Source organism: Chelonia mydas, chromosome 8, assembly GCF_015237465.2.
Source record: "Chelonia mydas isolate rCheMyd1 chromosome 8, rCheMyd1.pri.v2, whole genome shotgun sequence".
NCBI classification, from domain to species: domain Eukaryota; kingdom Metazoa; phylum Chordata; order Testudines; family Cheloniidae; genus Chelonia; species Chelonia mydas.
This window is the reverse complement of record NC_057854.1, coordinates 53,714,860-53,729,999: the sequence shown is the minus strand read 5'-3', so window position 1 is coordinate 53,729,999 and position 15,140 is coordinate 53,714,860. Positions and strand designations below refer to the sequence as shown.

The following is a 15,140-nucleotide window of genomic DNA, read 5'->3' as shown; positions in this document are numbered from 1 at the left end:
CTTCGCTTGCCCTCGCAACAAATCAGCCAGAAACCCCTTCTGAGTGCAATCACCAGTGCTTTTTATTTTCAGTATCAGCTCCCACCACCTTCTATTTACAGTGTGCTCCAAACCAGCAACCTGGGGGACAGCTAGCTTCTCCAGCCAGCTAGGATGCACAGCCTTTGGCTCCTCCCTTGCCTTTCTCTTCCCCCCGTCACTTCCTTCCTGCCAGCTTTATATAGCCCCCTGGCTAATAAGGCCCGCAGGTGCTTCTCTTCCAGCAATTAGGCGTGACATACTCAGCCAGCCCCAATTAATGCTTCTTAATTGGAGCTGGGCTAACAGGGGCCTGGCTCAGGACCTCCTGGCCAGCACCCTGGTACAGTGGACAAATTGGAAAGAGCCCAGAGGAAAGCAACAAAAATGATAAAAGGTTTAGAAAACCTGACCTATGGGGAAAGGTGAAAAAAACTGGGCATGTTTAGTCTCGGGAAGAGAAGACTGAGGGTGGTCCTGTTGACAGTCTTTCAATATAGTAAGGCCTGTTATTTAAAGGACAGCAATCAACTGTTCTCCATGTCCACTGAATGCAGGACAAGTAGTAATGGGCTTAATGTACAGCAAGGGAGATTTAGGTTAGGTATTAGGGAAAACTTTCTAACTATCAGGGTAGTTAAACTCTGGAATAGGCTTTGTAGGGAGGTTATGGAGTCCCCATCATTGGAAGCTTTTAAAAACAAGTTGTATAAACACCTGTCAGAATGGTCTAGGTTTACTTGGTCCACAGCGCAGAGGGCTGGACTTAGTGACTTCTCAAGGTCCCTGCCATTTCTGTGATTCTCTCCTGAAACCACATCACTCCCATGGAGAATCACTGCTACCTGATTTGTTCATGACCATACATTCCAGCCCACCAAATGACCCCTTCGCCCAGACACTCCTAATTTCCAATGCCAGAATAAATGCCTCCTTGTTCACAGGCATATCTGCGTCCCTGGGGGCCACCCCAATTTGGAGGCCCTATGCATTTGTCATGACAGCCTTTGGGCTGGACATTTTGGTAAGGCAAAAATCATTCGCATGGGACGTCCGGCATCCTGGGACCCAAAACTGCGTTCCGATGTTCATGCCTACCTCAGGCCTTGTGACACCTGCGGCTGTACCAAAGTGCCCTGAATTAAACCCTTTGGAATGTTAATGCCCATTGAGACCCACCTTGCTCTAGGCCTTGGGCTAATATTACAATGGACTTCATTGTTGAATTACCAGCATCTGAGGCGGCTCTCTAATCCCAGTCACAGCTTCACAGAAACAGTGGAGGCTAACGCGTGTGCCTGTATATTCAAGGAGCACTTGCAGGTGTTAATTTTCACCCAGTCGTAGAACTTGGCCTGTCCCCCTGATAAAGGGCTGAGTCTCTTACACAAAGTTCTGACGGACTCGAGCTCTTGCTCATATTCTATGCCCTCCCCCTCCCCCCCAAAGCATCCTGTGACCTCTCCCCAGGAATTCCAGGAACAGCCTCAAGACTAGTTTTTAAACTTGTCAGGACCCATCTGCCTCCACTTGCCCACCCCCAACGTCTTCCTACCTCTGACTACTAACTTCATGGCCCTGGTGCCCTCCTGAGGAGAAATTGTGTGGCTTCTGCAATGCAGGGCATACGAGATTCCCACTGAGAATGGAATAATCAAAGGCCACATCACCTTTCTAATTCCCTTCCTCTGTCAACCCTTCCCTCCCAATTCTTTCTCCCCATACCAAAGACATACCAGCCCATCAACCCTTCTCCCTCCCAACCCTGCTACAACTCCCTAACAGCTGCCTGTTCAAGACATTAATGATCTGGAAGAGGGGAGAAAAATCCACAGATGATACTAACTTGGGAGGAGCTGCTGTTGCAAATAGTATAAAGGACAGACAAATATACAGCTCTCAAGAGAAATTAGAAACATGGGCAGGAAAATCACAACATAAGATTTGCCTTGGAAAAATTGAAATTAATGTGTCAAGGAAAAAAATAATCCCAAACACACATATTCAAGGGGAAACAGTAATGCTGAAAGCACCACAGTGAATATCAAAGACGACATGATATGGTGGCAACCAAACCAGTGTCATTTTGTGTTTTGTGCAGAGACATCACATCACAGAACAGGGCAAGTAATAATCTCACGTTACACGAACTGAATGCAATAGCATGAGAAATACTGTATTCATTCTGGACACCTCATTAGCAAAAAGATAGGCACAATGGAGTCAGTTCAGAGAAGAGCTCCATAAATAAGGAGCAAGTTGGAAGGGCTGACTTTGTAAGGGCAAATCAAAAGAACTCATTATGCAGATTTTGGCTGAACAACCTCTACAGTGGGGATACATTATCACAGTCTGCAAATATTCAAGGGTGCAAAAACCCCAAGAAAGGAGAGATGATTTAGTGAGACATTTGCGGTATCAAGAGGAGGAATGTGATGAAATCCAGAGAGACAATTTAGGGTATCAAGAAGAACTACCTGAGCAGGAGGTGTATTAGGTATAGACAAAGAGCCAAAGGGAGCAGGGCAAATTGCATCTTTTGGACCTAGATCTGGTTAAACAATAGGAAGCCCACTGTCTGGCCATTTTAATTAAATTTCCCCCTCTTCAACAAAAATTCTACATTTTGACACCCCATCAGCTGGTCAAAAGCTGTCAAAATGTTTATTAATATTGTTCCTATTTTGAACTTTGACCAGCTCTATTCTGGACATTTACAAACTAGGTAGGACCATACAGTAGACAATATGCATCGGAAACACTCCTGGATTGTTTGGAAGTGCACCTGAGGACCTAAGTAGCTCTTTTCCATTCCTAACTTCTATGATGTCCCCATCTGTCCCCAGCACCAGATTGCAAAATGTTTTCAATTCCTCCCAACCTAATCCAAACTGTCTGAACAGGGCAGGCTCTAGAGCTGGCAATTGTTCTCAATAGTGCGACTCTGGCTTCTTAACAGCAGCTTCAGAGTTCACAGGTGCACAGCTAGGTATGCTGTCTATAGCATGAAGCTACCCAAGTGCTAAGACAGGGGTGGCCAACCTGTGGCTTCGGAGCCACATGCTTCTCTTCAGAAGTTAATATGCGGCTCCTTGTAATAGGCACCAACTCCGGGGCTGGTGCTACAGGTACCAACTTTCTAATGTGCCGGGGGGGGCTCACTGCTCTGCCACAGGCCTGCCCCCACTCCCCCCCCCCCCCAAAACCTGCTATGTCCTCATTCCTCCCGAGCCTCAGATTGGGAGCGCAGTGCAGGAGCTGATGGGAGGCTGCTGACATATTACTGTGGCTCATTTTTGTTACTTGAAATAGCATCCTAAAGACTTGCCACCAGAGTCTCAGTTGGTGTGTATTAATACAGCTCCTTTGGCTTGGAGCTATGCCAAATTAAACCAACTGAGGATCTGGTCCCTTCCTCTTCTATTCATCTCGACCAGTTTTCTCTGATTTCTTTTCTCTTGTTTTTTTATGGTTTCTTTTGGGAGTAAAATGCAAACATAATTGGCTTTGCTTAACAATAATAAATTTGTGTAGCAGCTTTATTGTGCCAAAACGTTGCTGTCAGTGCATCAGCAATTGACGTCAGTGTACTTCATTAAACAGCAGCCACTGCAGAGCCAGTAGAGGGAACACAGACAGAATGGTCCAAAACATAGTGGCTATGTTTGTTGTCAATTTCATGGCCATGGAGTAAATCATTGCATGCAACTATCCCTTCTAGGGATGCAATAACATCAGATCTCACAAATAAGGGAGGGATCCCATTGATTTCAGTGTGCTTTGGATCAGGCCCTAAGAAGGGTGGGAGGCCTGGTAAGTAGTTGGAAGGGAAAAACCAGTTCTGCAGGGAGCTTATGTTGATGATTCAGATGACAGCACTATTGTCTCAAGGTTAGCACTGACCCCATGTCCCTAGAGAGTGCTGTGCTGCTGGAGTGGGTGTTTATAGGATGAGACATAAAACCAAAGTCCTGACCACTCTGTGTTGCCAACTCTCATAATTTTTATTGCAAGTCTTATCATATTTGGCATTTTTATTCAAGCCCCAGCTTCTGGAGTCATGTTATTTTGTGAGACTCTCAATTTTCATTTAAAATAAAAACAAGTTTCTAGCTGCCATGGTTGCACAAAAAAGCTGGAAAACATAACCCAAGTGCACCCTAAAGGCTCAGAGACAAGAGGGCCAAAAAAAAAAAAGCCCCAAATATATTATTTTTAAAAATCTCATGATTTTTGAACACTTGCAGTTGGCAATACTGCCATGTGTACTCACTAAAGAGCCTAGAGTGCTTTTGAAAGAGGAGAGGTTTTAGCCCTAGCTTCCTGGCTAAATTCCAGTTGCAATAATTGTATTGAGTTTACCAAAATATGCTCTGCAGTTTGTCTAATCTGGTATTCTTCATTTCCTGTCCAAGTCTTGTGCTATGTTGAAATATACTTTCAACAGCTGCTGCATTTCACCCCAGAGGGGGCTGCCTTTCATAGATGGGTGCAGTGTTTCTTGCATATAGATATGCACAGTATAAGAACCTGCATAGATAGGTTGATTTTTGTAATACCAACTGTAAATGCTTTAGGATCCTTTGGGATGGAAGGCATTAGATAAATGTTCAGTATCGTTATTACATTATTCAAAAGTGAGGTTTATAATCCGGAGGGGGCTATCACAACAGAGTTTAGCAATAACACATGGCACTGTCAGAACATGGTTTTAATTTTTAAACAGACTCCAAAGAAAGGACAATGCGCCTGCAAAGTTGTATTTCTCTTGCGTCCTAATAAAGATTTAGGTTGGGATTTTCAAAGGCCCCTCAGGGAGTTGCATTAAAATTCATTGGGATTGGAGCACCTAATAGATTTCTTTGAAAATCACAACCTTAGACAAAGGGTCACATTTGCAAAAGCGCCAAAGAGATTTTGGAGCCTAAGCCCCATTTTAAAGCGAGTAGTGCCCTTGAATGCCTCCATTTTGGGGTGCCCAAGAGGAAACGCTTGAAAGGGGTCTGATTTTCAGAGGGCAGAGGTTCAGTGCTTTCAGGCAGTGCACTCAGAAATCCAGGCACCAAACTCATTAGTGACTTCTGAAAGTCTTGGCTTTAGGCTCCTAAGTCAATTAGACACTTTTCCAAAATGTGACCCCTGTGCTCTACCTGCACACTGACAAGCGCACAGCCACCAACCTACACTTCTCTCTTCTTCTGGGCCTGGTTCAAGAAAAAAGAACCAACTGATTTCATGACCTTTTCTTTCCAACAAAACAGACCTCCGCTTGGAGGCTGAGCCTTTGAGGACAAAGGGGGTCTTGATGTGTGAGCTCTCACCCCCTGAAAAAGATACTTTATAACGGACGCACTGACAGTCCTGTAATTGTGGCAGTGCTAGCGTGGGCCACTGAAATAGATTCAAGAGGCAGAGCCCTTATTTCACATCATCAATCCCTAGAGCAACCATGGAATTGGTTTGACTCCTAAGTGACCTGCAACGCAGCAGCTGGGCTACTCCCGCAGACGCTGGCTTTATGTTGAAAGCAGCCCCCTTCTAATTCCCCTCCCCAGTGTTAATTGCTGGGCCAGGGAAGCTGAAGGAAAGGAAATAAAGAGGGAGGGGAGGCAATTTGCTCATTACATCCTGTTCTCCAGCAAGAACTGCAGGCATTTCTCCTCTCTATCTCACATGGATAGGGGCGCTCCCATCTGTGCCTGGAGAACAGAACTGCTGCTCTGCACTGGTGCCAGGGACAGTAATGCAAAGGAGGCCATGAGCCAGATCCTCCAAGAGGGACACCCTAATTTACACCAGCTGAGGATTTGGCCCCATTTCTCAGCCCCGAGGCAGCTCATTTAATGCTGAGGGGGAAAAAAGGGTTCAGGTCATTTGGGGCAACAGAAGGAAAGAAACCCCCTCGCTACATCTCCCTTTCTCGGCCCTATCTCACTGCATAAAAATAGCCAGTTAGAACCAAGTGGAAGCAATCCAATGAGCGGGGAGTATTTGTGCGAGGTCTGGGAGCCTGTCAGGAGCCTGCCTGTGGTATGTTACACAGCGCAAGTGCCCAGTCCTGGGGACGGGGAACTGCAGTGGATGAAGAGAAGAAATGATCTGATCTCATTAATAACCCATCCCCGCCAGCAGAGAGAGTAGCTGGCTGCCTTCCTGGAGGCTGGGATTTTATCTCTTAGCAGCAGTTGTTCTGGTCACGCTCCGGTGCCATCACTCTCCTTGCCCCCGATGGTTCAGTCTGACCCTGGCAGCCCCCTTTCTGCTCTATCAATTCCTCCCACACAGGATTTCCTCCCCCGGAAAGGATGCTCACTGTCTGACAGACATCGGCCTGGCTCAGCTGCGTTTCAAAGTACAGGAGATGTTTTAATTCTCTTGTCCTGGGGGGCTCTGCCCCTCCTCTCCAGTCAGATGACAGGCTGTAGAGATTAATGTGTCCTCTGAACTGCCAGGGCTTTGTCCCAGAGCACGAGGGCTGTGACCTGGCGATTGTCTGAGGGCTGGAGTGAACAGGGACAGAGTGAACTGCTTTGCTAATACAGCCATATCAGACACAGCTTCCAAATGTCCCTCTTTAGAAAAAAGCATCTCAAAGCGCTTGACCGGACCTGCTGCATTTGGAAGCCTGGGTGTGTGAATCCTGCTTGTCTCAGAGACTGGCACTCGAACGATGGTGGCGAATCCCACCGCATGCCCAGAGACCGGACGAGTGCAGGGGGCCAGGACTTCTACTGCACTCAGAGAGTGCGAGTGTGAATCTCTACAACAATGCCTGCACAGAGGGCTGACCCTTCTCGCACAACGGCAGAGGAATGCCCATCTTGCCTGGAGAGAGTGAGAGCTTGGCATGAGGAGCCTACTGTGGGGGAGTCTGAATACCTGACCTGCTGCAGAAAGCTGGCGTGGCTACTGGTAAACCGATCTCTGTGACAAAATTGTAGAAATGCAGAGCTGCAAGGGACTGTGAGAAGTCTGCAAGTCCAGCCCCCGGCGCTGAGGCAGGGCCAAGCAACCCTGGACCATCCCTGACAGTTGTGCAACTTCTAAAAAGTGCGGGGAGGGACCGCAGGGTTTTTAAAAGCCTGAGGGCCAAATTCTACACCCCACCCAAGCCCACACACCTCCCTTGGAAAAAGAGGGGTGTGAATCAGCTTGGAATTTATGCACATGATCTTTTTCCCCCCAAGTAAAATACTTTGGACTAGGCAGGATCGGGGCCAGTCTTTACGAACACAAGCCAAAAAGCTGTTGTCCTTTGCACAAGCAGGGAGTTGCTCTGTCCCGCATGCAGGCCAGAGACCTGTTTTGCTACACCGTCATGATCTAGCAGTGACAAATATGCTCTCGCTGCTCCCTGTAAGCTATCCCTCACAGTTACTGCTGGATTTGGTGGAACCGTGCACACTGCATGTGGAAATGAGGCTGTGTAGCCAAAGAGAGGTCGGAGGGTAAGTGCATTGCAGATGTTCATCATGCACCCGTCCTGCGTAGCTAGTCCTGGTTACATTCACGGGACAGTCAGTGCCACACAATATTAAAGACAAAGTCCCAAGCACATCAAGGTTTTGACATAAGATGATGAGACAAAGCCAAGAAATTAAGATCGAAGGCTGACAACCCTGCCTGAACCTGAGCAGCTTTTGGGGGTAGGGAGTGGGGGCAGACAACCAGTCTGAATTAAAGATAGAGCAATGTTTCAGAGCTCTGGAAGGGCTCCTTGGCAGCCCTTCTGTTATGTAAGCAAGGCCTTGGTGGGCAATGGAATTAAAAGCCATTTGTGTGTGTGAGTCGCTCTTGCTGGGAATGTGTCACGTTATTTTATATTTCTACTGCAGTAGCACCGAAGCACAGGCTCTGCCCTAGAAAGCCACAGTCTAAAGAGATCAGGCAGGCAAAGGATGGGAGGGGAAACAGAGGCACCAAGCGATGAAGTGACTTGCCCAAGGTGACAGCAGCTCAGGAGCAGAGTCAAGAACAGAACTCGGGTCTCCTGAGTTGCAGTCCAGTGCCCTGTCCACTAGACCACATACTCTAAAGGGAATGAACAGCAATCAATAGAGCTTCCGTTCCACAGATCTACTGCTGGTGCAAATCCATTCCATTGAAGTCAATGGAGCTAAGCCAGTTTACACCAGCTGAGGATCTAGGAGCCAGGAGCAACAGCAGTACAATACTGCCCCAAGGAAGGGGAAAATTGGCTTCAGGTGATATGTACAGTCCAGGGAACTGTTTTCTCCAGCACGGCTATTGTGCTGAAGCCAATAGATACTCACTTTATTATTCCCCTTGGCGTTCTCTGCCTCTCCCCCTTCTCCTGATTCCCTAGCCTGACTTCTCCCCCTCCTTCTCAGCTCACCAGCTTCCCCTGCCCTACTGGTAGGGAGAGGCCCCGCCGTTCTCCACTCCCCCGCACCAGCCTTGTCGCCAGGGGAGTGAGATGGAGAGGCCAAAGGTGATTTTGACCAAGGGAAACCAGGAGAGAAAGAACCACATTGACCAGGGGAGCTGAGAGCGCAGCTGCCAGAACCAACTGGATGGGACATGTGACTGCCCACGAGGAAGGGGAAGGGGACTTTCCTCAGAGCACCTAGGCCTGGCGAGCAGTGCCCAGTCTCCATGAAAGGAACTGTTGTTTCTATCGCAAAGCATCATGACCCAAACAAACAGCAAAACCAACTCCACTGGAGCCCCTGGGTAACAGCGCTGCTCCCCACACACTCGCTAGCCTGCCAGCTCCCATCAGCCCTGCCATGCACAAAGCAACAGTGACCAGAGCACATGGCATATTGCAGGTCTGTGGACAAACCGTTACCACCAAAGCACTAGAAGCTGGGCCTAATGCATCTCTGGTGTATCTCCATTGCAGTCAAGGGAGATACACCACCAAAGATTAATATGGTCCCCTGATTTTAATGGAGAATCCTATTTGTAGCTAACACTCTTGTTGGCGCCCAATGGGGATGTCACCACCAATGGGAAGGTCCCAGGGTTATTACTCCTATTCGAATGGCAGGAGCAGAGCAGGTTCCTCGAGGGGCTGGAGAGGAAGGCAGGGTTTTTCTTCCCTCCAGTTTAAGGCCCTAAAAAAAGAAAGATTTAGACACATCTGTGTAATAGCCGCATCCACCGTGACCTTAGATGGGATTAAAAAAAATCATCCTGAACCCCCGCCCCCCTCCTGTGCCAGGGTATTAGCCAGCTGCTATCTGATGGAGGTTAGGAAGAAAGTTCTCCTGCCATTATTCCATAATTGGCTAGTTGGGGGTTTCTTGCACTTTCCTCAGAAGCAGCTGTACTGGCCCCTTTCACAGAGACAGGATATAGGTCTGGATGGGCCACAAGTCTGATCTGGCAGGGCTATTCCTGTCTTCCTATGAACGAGGGATTCTTAGGCAATCCAGAATGGCATCCTCCATGCGGTGTGGCCTCACGTAGGCAGGGCCTGTGAAGTCGTGCAGTGCGGAGGACACCATTTTGTTCTCCTAAGTGGTGTCCTCCATGTGGCATAACCTTATACATCTGGGGCCTGCACGGTTATACCGTGCAGAGGATGCCATTTTGTGTCCTCCATGGGGGCCAGATGGAATCGTCCAGCCCGCAGGATGCTAGCTGGACAATGCCCATCTGGTTGGGTGTGCCTTGCATGCTTAGTGTACCACTGCGCTCTAAGGTGACTGTCGCACATCCCCTCAGTGCTTATCAGACACCTCTCACTGTGACTGGGGCCACGACTTGGAGAGAGAAGGTCACAACTGCAGAATATTTTGAGGATGCAAGCAGCCACTTTCGACTATTACCAAGACACTGGCTTCCACATTCAGCTCACAAGCAACAATATAACATCAACTGGGAACTCTCTGTACTGACATGGGAGCAACCACCACACGAGCGACACTTCAGCTTCTTCCTCCTTCCAACAAGCAATCCTGTATTGCCATCTGGAGCTGAGCCTCATCCAGCCGTCTCACATCCCCAGCCAAGAGGGCGCTGGTGCAGATAAATTATTATCCAAAAGTCAGAGCAACTCCAAAGCAATCTCATCCACTATGGCTATTCCACAGGACTGATCTGGAAGCGATACATGATCCAGGCTCTTGAGAGCAAAGGATGGGTTTAACAATGCATCACTTGATCAGTTTAATTTCTGTTTTAAAGTCAAAGCTATTTAGCAATTCAAGGAGCTCAGAAAACTTAACGAACTATTCAGCTCCTGGTCCCTCTGTCATTAAAACTCAACTCAAACGCAACTCAAGTGATTCATAGAAATTTTGTTTCAAAACGTGAGATCCTGGTCAGGAGCCTCCAATGCAGAATTTCAGGTGAAAGCGCATTTTAATGGATGTAAATCATTGGGAATTGAAGGTTTTAAAAAAAGCACTGATGCCTCCTTAACTTCCAATGCTCTACGCCACAATATCAAGCCCAGCAGCTCTTCCAATACGTTATCTCAACTCCTTGCAAACTTTGTTAGATGCTGTTGAGTTTTAAAATGATCATCCTCAAAAACCTAATGCACCTTGGATGGAAAACTGCTCCACCGTTTTTTCTCCTCTCTGCGCGCCTTCGTTTTTTTCTTCTTCTTCCCGTTAGCATCCATATGTTGGTAAATCTTTCTGCTGCAGTGGGTGAAGTCCCTGCAGGGATGGCACCGGAGGAACTTTTCAAGTGGAGAGGATGCAGGTCTCCAGAGTCCCAGGCAGGAATGAGCGAGCTGGAAGCAAATTCTCTAACAATAATAATAAAGTGTCCCAGTGCCTTGGCAGTGATGGAAGCCTCTGGTGCTTCCCCTCCTTCAAAAAGTAGTCAGAAGTGACATTTGGGAAAATGAGAGCCACAAACCCATTCCCCAGTTGCTAGGAACTCCTAAGCCAGATACAATGAACGTCAAACCAGATCAACACCACCATGAACAGAGAGAGAGAGAGAGAGAGTTTTGTTTAAGCAGCAGCAGCCGGAGACAGCAGACAAATGGAAAGTGAAGGAAATCAAGAAAATGGTTTGTTTTCATCCTGGAGAATTAACCAGCCTAATGTGCGGGCTCCTGGGTTTGATTTGGCCTCTCTGGTCTGCTGAATGAGAGCAGGGACCACATGCTTACAGAAAACATGCAACTCAACCTGTTCGAGAGTGCAGGTTTGGTTCCCAAAAGGAGTCACATGCAGGGAATTGAAGGGAGTGGTGTTGCAGTATTTTCACACTGAACTCGTTTGTGTGCGTGCACGCACTCACATGCACACGCACGCACGCACGCACACACACTCTCTCCCCAAAACCATTATACAGGAATAAAGAAATCTCATCTTGTGTGCAAACTCAGGCATGGGGCTATTCAGGTCTTAGAAAATGCTGTAGAAGAATAAAGTGAAACCTCTGCAGGCTGACAAGTTAATGAACTGAGCCCCACAGCAGCCCTTTGAGGTTGTAAGTATTATTACTTCCCCACCCCCCGACAGGGAAATCAAGGCACAGAGAGATTAAGTGACTTACCCACAGTCCCACAACAAGTCCATGGCAGAGCTGGGAACAGAACCAGATCTGATTCCCACTTCTACTGTTAACCCCAAGGCCAGTTTTCCTAGTACTGCAGAGAAAGAACACAGGACATGGTGCTATGTAACAGATTTTCACAAGCGGTTCCAATGTCCAGGCAGGGGCATCTTGAAAGCAAATGTTTCGAAATTGCTAAATACACTGTAATACCCTGCCAATGAGAGGGATCTGATTAACAACCAGACAACACTCAGAATGACAAAGAGACTAGTACTAACACTCCACCCTTAATTTCTCTCTCTATCTTAGGCCTGGTCTACCCAGGGCGTTTCATTGGCACGGAGGTTTTGCGCACTTAGGAACTTACATTGCCCCCCATTAATATTTCAGCACCTCATAGGCGGTACGTCTGCATTGCACTCAGAGGTGCGATTGGAGCCCAGGCAGCCTCACGCATGCTAGCTTTGATCTAGCTGGATTGGCTAAAAATAGCAGTGAAGATGTGGGAGCGCAGACCCCGGTGTCAATGGTACAAGCCCACCCAGAACCCTGTGTCCATACCTGCATTGCTCTCCCATGCTGCAGGCTTGGCTGGCGCATCTGCGCTGCTCTGTTTAGCTAGAGTTACGCTAGCATGCGTGTGCCTGCCCCAGCTGCAGCCACACCTCCAGTTGCAGCATAGACAGACCTGCAGTCTTGTCACAACTGGGAAGTGCTACGATCCATGGCTTACAGGTGGGGCTCTGAGGCACGGATGGACTAAGTGACTCACCCAAGGTCACACAGGAAGTCTGTGGTAGAGCAGGAACTTAACTGCAGGTTTACCAAGTCCTAGGCTATCACCCTAACCCCTGGACCGTCCTTTCCTCCTGGGGATGGGCTATGAATAGTGTATGGTCCTGACATTTTCCAACAGTCTCCCCTGTTCCATTGTAGACCCCCCCCCCCCCCCCGCTTCTTCCACTGTCCGCATGTAACGGGAAAGGGCCAGCATCAGCTATGCTAAAAGCCCCTCTAACCCATGAGGGCTAAACAGCCACTGCACTGAATTTCTTGGCTGTGTTGGTCCAGCTCAGTCCCTCTGAAGTTCTCTTAGCTCAGTTTCCCTTCATGTTCAGTTCTCTCGCTCCGGCAGTTCATAGCACAGTGGACACCGAACTCCACTCGGGGGATAAAAAAGTTAATTTCCTTGTTTCTGGAGAGGCTGGCAGACAACTGCGCACAAAGATGATCTCGTTACACAACATATGCCAGCAGCTCTGGTACTTTTACAGCATAGCATCCTGCAGCACTGCGCTGCTGAGGCTGACACGTATCTGGCACTTTACGGCCTGGTGGGCAGGGCGCTGGCCTGGGACGAAGTCTGCTCTGATGTAGGCAGAGCAGGGATTTGAGGCTTCCACATATCAGGCAAGTGCACACACATGCAGCAAGTTCCATTGTAATTATAGGCATTCTGAGGGCGAGCAATGGGCTCTGAGGGCAGAACATGGCACTTAGTTAACAATTCCATGCGGATGCATGAGACAGAGACTCGTCCCGCCCGTTCTCTAGAGGTGTGTTGGCTCTGGAGTGCTAAGGACTAAACCCATCATACAAACAAAGGGCTTCTCCACACTGCAGGTCTGAGCCACTGCTATGGTTACCCCAATGCAGCTGCTCCCATGCAAAGCCCTAGTACTGCCGTGCTGCACCACTGTAACTGTGACTTGCCCCTCACCAAACCAGAGTGAGCTGCTCCAGGGCAAGTGAACCCCAGTCCTGCCATCGGGTCTGTGCGGGAGAACATGTACCCCACCTGGAGCCATGTACAGGCACAGGGGTTCATCTGTATGGATCCAAACGCAGGACGGGGACCTAACTGGCCACTAAAGTGAGCACCCATAATTCTGCACACGCACAAGGGGAAGATCTGTGTAATTTCTGCATAGACATTTCTCAGAGCAGAACCATATTTCAAGCATCAGTGCTGACCAGCTGGTGTCTTTATTCTCCCTTCTGTTTTATTTTCAGACTATTTCTGTTACAGATATATGTCTGTTTTTAAATCCAGATGTTAAGCTTTGACTCTTGGAATTAATGGGTGTGGGGAAGATTCCTCCAGAGCTGCAGCAGGGACTGCAGAAGAGTTCGATCAAAACCACACTAAAATGGAAACGCAAATTGGCAACAATGGTTTGACCACAAGATCGTCTCCCTTAGCAATGTACATAGGGCAAAGTAGAAGTAGGGCAGCATGCTGTGGTCCAGTACTGTAGATGGGGCATACATGATGCACAAGTGTTTATCTACTATGCAAACTATCTGTGCTCTATACTGCCTGCCCTAGTCACTCATGTGCTACTGTGTAGGGAGTGTGATGACACCTTGAATGGAGCCTATGCATAGTTTTAATATCCTTCTTCAAAAACCCAAAGGCTGAGTCTCCTCTGTAACTCCAGATGTGCTAATAGAATTGTTCTAAAACATAATTCCTGCTGATGTAATTTAGACCGAGTATCACATATTGTTAGTTATATCACAGTAGCACCTAGATGCCCCCATAATACCAGGGCCCCACTGTGCTGGACAGGGTACAGACACATAGTAAGAGACAGTCTCTTCCCTAAAGAGCTTACAGTGAGATAGACAAGACAAAGGATGGGAGGGGAAACTGAGGCACAGAGAGGTGAAGTGATTTGCCCCGGGTCACACAGCAAGTCAGTGGCAGAGCCAGAAAGAGAGACTAGGTCTGCTGAGCCCCCAGCCAGTGTCTTACCCACTAGACCACACTGCCTTTCATATACATGCAAAACGTAGTTTGTAAAACTGCCTCTACTAGCCAGACAAGCTGTGTCAGCAGGAGCTGTTTTTAAATTGTGTTTTAAAACAGTTTCACCAGCCCCATTAATGCACCCGCACAGACAGCGCCAAAGAGAATAAATGCAAACAGGCATGACAGAAATTTATAGGGCCCATTTTCAATCTGCCCCAAAGATTTAGCTGCACTCCACCCAGCAATGTTGTTGCGAGACAGGTCACTCCATTGCACGCATTCTTGTTTTAATTACTGTGATTGTTAAATGAAGTCAGCGCTGGACTGACATCTCTGAAGACTGAGGGGCTAGATTTAATCACAGAGCAGGCCCTACAGCAGTGGCCATGGCAAAGCAACCTTTCCCCTCATCCTCTCACCAATGACCACTTCTGGGGTCAGACAGGAAGTCAGTCACCAGACCCCATTCCTTCCCTGGGCTCTCTGCCGAGATTTCCAACTGTAATGGTGATTTCTGTGATGTAGACACCTGTGTCCACTAAGAATGGGGCAGAGCCCACGAGCTTATTTCACACAGGCCACCAAACACCTTTCGGATGGTAATGGCTGTGTTCACTATTAACCTGCATCCAATTAAAACCAATCACATCCTTTATCTGGGGTCTTCCTCAATGCCATTTGAGCTCTGCCACACTGGCATGACAAATTAAGCTAAAGAGGGCATTGGTAGCCTTACATTCTGAATATACAACAATCTCCCCTCCCCTCATACACACAGGGCTGGGTCATCAGCTGGATTTGAAATCAACTCATGATGTTTAGCACTGCAGGTCACACCTCTGTTACTTGAGCAAAGGGATTATTTTCATTAGCTGGT

The 15,140-nt window shown here is 48.0% G+C and overlaps 1 protein-coding gene and 1 long non-coding RNA gene across 3 annotated transcripts in view; one reads left to right on the top strand and one right to left on the bottom strand.

Annotated features, from left to right (window-relative positions):
• Positions 1-15,140, top strand: part of NMNAT2 (nicotinamide nucleotide adenylyltransferase 2) — a 73,673-nt gene that overhangs the window by 35,182 nt on the left and 23,351 nt on the right. The gene's annotated exons all lie outside the window — the stretch shown is intronic.
• The window catches only part of LOC119566978, a 38,386-nt gene that overhangs the window by 14,454 nt on the left and 8,792 nt on the right, over positions 1-15,140 (bottom strand). Inside the window, exon 4 of the long non-coding RNA XR_005226606.2 lies at positions 11,506-11,599. This is a non-coding gene — a long non-coding RNA (uncharacterized LOC119566978). The remainder of the gene's footprint in view (positions 1-11,505; positions 11,600-15,140) is intronic.